Genomic DNA, 3,719 nt, shown 5'->3' with positions numbered 1-3,719 from the left:
CTTCTTTTTTTTTTTTTTATTATATAATCGTGTCACAGGGGATGAAGAGAGAGGACAGCGGGGAGGGCGCTTGCCTTGCATGCAGCTGACCCGAGCTCAATCCCCAACATTCCCTAGGGTCCTCCAGGCCTCACCAGGAATGAGCCCTGAGCACAGAGCCAGGAGTAAGCGCTGGGCACTGCCAGATGTAGCTCCAAAACAAAACAAAACAAAAATCTCTGAGAGGGTCCAGGAGATAGGACAGCGGTCAAGGGACATGCCTGGCATGTGCCTTACCTGGATTTATTCCTAGCACCAGGTGGTCCCCTGAGTATTGCTGGGTACAGGCAGGGAAGTCCCTGAGCACCACAAGGTGTGGCCCTGGAACCCTCCAGCACTGCTGGCGTGCCTGAGGGTCCCCTGCACCATAGGGCCTGAGCCGCTTCTTGTCCTTGGGTCCTTGCGTTGACCTGATGGCCTGGTTAGACAAGAATCCCAGGTGAGGCCCTCAACCTCCTGGGCACAGCTTGGGCAGCCCCCCAGATGAATCTCTCATGAGGGGCTGAGTTAGAACGCTTGTGGAGCACAAGTGAAAGACCCCAGGTCAGTCCTCAGTATCCAGAAACAGCTCTGGTGCCTCCAAGCTGCCAAATCACCCAGCCAGGCACGGGGCGGGGGGGGGGGGGGGGATGGATGGGTTAAAAAATAATAAAAGTAGGGGCCATAGAAATGGTACAGTGGAGGGGCTGGAGCAATAGCACAGCGGGTAGGGCGTTTGCCTTGCAAGCGGCCGACCTGAGTTCGATTCCCAGCATCCCATATGGTCCCCTGAGCACCACCACAAGGAGTAATTCCTGAGTGCAGAGCCAGGAATAATCCCTGTGCATTGCCGGGTGTGACCCAAAAAGCAAAAAAAAAAAAAAAAAAAAAAAAATGGTACAGTGGATAGGGCGTTTGCCTTGTACATGGCCAACCCAGGTTCAATCCCTGGCATTCCAAATGGTCCCCCAAGCATCACCAGGAGTGATTCCTGAGTGCAGACCCAGGAGTAACCCCTGAGCATCACCAGGTATGGCCCAAAAAGCAAAAATAAATAAAATAAAAACAAAAGTAGATGGGGCCTATATAATATAGAGCGGGGAGGGTGTTTGCCTTGCACGCAGCCAACCTGGGTTTGATCCCCGACATCCCATATGGTCCCCTGAGCACTACCAGGCATAATTCCTGAGTATAGTGTTATGAGTAAGCCCTGAGAATTACCAGAGTCAATAATAAAGGTAAAGGTAAAGGCCCTCCCGTTGATCGTCGATTTGCTCGAGCGGGCCCAGTAATGTCTCCATTGGAGACTTTGTTGTTACTGTGTCTGGCATATCCAATACTCTCGGTAGCTTGCCGGGCTCTCCGAGAGTCAATAATAATAATAGAAATATCTCTTGAAGACTGGAGTGCTAGTACAGCAGGTAGGGTGCTGGTCTAGGTTCTATCCCCAGCATTCCATAGGGTCCCCCAAGCACACCAGGAGTGATCCCTGAGCAAAGAGACAAGAATCCGCCTTGCACACCACCTAGCGTGGCCAAAAAAATAAACAGCAAAAAATATGATATGCACAGAATGCCCCTTTGTTTTTCTGTTTGTTTCTGGGGGCTGGGAGTGGGACTAGCAAGGATCAAAGTCAGGCCTGCATGCATGGACAGATACATGAGCCAGAGCCCCGCCTTTCTTTCTTTCTTTCTTTCTTTCTTTCTTTCTTTCTTTCTTTCTTTTTTTAATTTTTATTAGTGAAACACCATGAGGTACAGTTGTATGTAGACTTACACATTTTTGTGCCTGGGTTTCAGTTGTACAATGATCGAGTACCCATCCCTCCACCAGTGCCCATTCTCCACCACCACGGATCCCAGCAGCCCTCCCACCCCCCCCCCCCCATCCCTCCTACCCCACCCCGCCTCTGTGGCAGGGCATTCCCTTTTGTTCTCTCTCTCCTTTCGGGTGCCGTGGTTAAAAATATGGAACGCTTCATGAATTTGCCTGTCATCCTTGCGCAGGGGCCATGCTAATCTTCTCTGTATCGTTCCATTTTTAGTATATGTGCTGCCGAAGCGAGCACTCTTTCTTTCTTTTTATTGTTGATTTTGATTTTTGTTTTTGGGCCACTCCCAGCTGGGCTTGCTTCCGGCTCTGTGCTCTGGGATCCATCCTATTGATGTTCAGGAGCTTCTAGGAGGTGCCTGGGATTGAACCCAGGTGGGCCGCATGCAAGGCACTCTCCTTCCCTGCTGTACTCTCTCTGGAGCCCAACTTTTTTTTTTTCCTTTTTGGGTTACACCTGGCAATGATCAGGGGTGACTCCTGGCTCTGCACTCAGAAATTACACCTTGTGATGCTTGAGGGACCATACAGAATGCCAGGGATTGAACCGGGGTCAGCCGCACGTGAAGCAAATATCCTACCCACTGTGCTATTGGTCCAAGCTCCAGTTTCTTTTTGAGAGATGAACAGGGCACCCTAGCAGCGCCCGGAGTCCCAGACCACTGTTGGCAGCGTGTGGTCCAGGGGTGTCCGAGGTACTGGGCATCACGTGAGCAGTGCTGTGGATCAAACTCCGGGTCTCACACTGGACAGGCATGAGCTATGCTCCGTACTTGGCCTCGTGCCTGTCCTCTCTGATTAGTTTGGGGGTGCATTTTGTGGAGAGAGACGACTGTGTTCTGTGTTGGTGTCTAGCTCCCACAAATCACATTCCTTGTCTGGGAAAATGAGTCAGGAGGCTCCAGGCTCTTTGCAGGAGGGGGACTGAAAACCAGGGCAGCTCAGGGACCCCTTCATTCCCGCCTCTTGCTGCAGAGGAACCCCCCTCTTCCACCCCTCTGCCACCCGTGGAGGGGTGGTCATGCTCAGGGACCATGTGGGGTCAACATTCCATACCCAACTCTGGCTCTGAGACACTGGGATATTCCCCTCCCCACCCTTCTATTGATTCACTGTGAGATACAGTTACAAAGCTTTCATGTTTGAGCTTCAGTCATACAATCATCAAACACCCATCCCTCCACCAGTGCACATTTCCCACCACCAAAACCCCCAATATCTTCCCCCCACCCCTATTCCACCCCCTTCCTCTGCCTGTGCATCAGACACTTAGCACAATATTCTCTCTCTACTTTGGTTACATTCGATATTTTGACACTAGTCCCACCGCCACTCAAACCTGCCATAAAGGCAGTGCTAGACAATTTGTTTTGTACCGCTTGTTACGGATAAAATATAATCTCACGGGGCCGCAATAGCGGCCGCGTGCTCTAGGAATTCTAGAATTTTAATAATTGGGGTCTGGAGAGATCTCTGCAGGAGACCACTCGGTTCCAAGGTTCATGTGTGTGTCTCTGGATTATGGTCGTGTGGGAGCTTAAGTAGCCAGTGGGCGTCGTCTCAGAGTCACTGGGATCTTTTTAATTCCCCCCATCTACACCCCTGGATTTCTTTTTCAATATTCGTTTATCTATTTAATTTGGTTTGGGCGCCACACCAGCAGTGCTCAGGGCTTACTCCTGGCTCTGTGTTCAGGGATCCTTCTAGGCAGGCTCTGGGGAGCATAGGGGATGCTGGGATTGAAACCAGGTTAGCTGCATGCAAGGCAAGTGCCCTTCCCAGTGCACAATCACTGCAGCCCCTCAACAAACGCTTTCGTCAAGAACATCACAGCCAGGGATGCAGCTCAGTGAGGCGGCCTTTGCCTTCCA

The 3,719-nt window shown here is 51.2% G+C and overlaps 1 non-coding gene across 1 annotated transcript; it reads right to left on the bottom strand.

Moving 5' to 3' along the window:
* Positions 1 to 1,979: 1,979 nt before the first annotated feature.
* LOC130045040 (U6 spliceosomal RNA) lies at positions 1,980 to 2,086 on the bottom strand. The gene has a single exon (XR_008795518.1). It is a non-coding gene; the product is annotated as a U6 spliceosomal RNA (small nuclear RNA).
* Positions 2,087 to 3,719: the final 1,633 nt, after the last annotated feature.

The sequence above is a fragment of the Sorex fumeus genome, unplaced genomic scaffold, assembly GCF_029834395.1.
Source record: "Sorex fumeus unplaced genomic scaffold, SorFum_2.1 ptg000126l, whole genome shotgun sequence".
In the NCBI taxonomy this organism is placed as follows: Eukaryota; Metazoa; Chordata; class Mammalia; order Eulipotyphla; family Soricidae; genus Sorex; species Sorex fumeus.
This window is presented reverse-complemented; position numbering and strand designations above follow the sequence as displayed.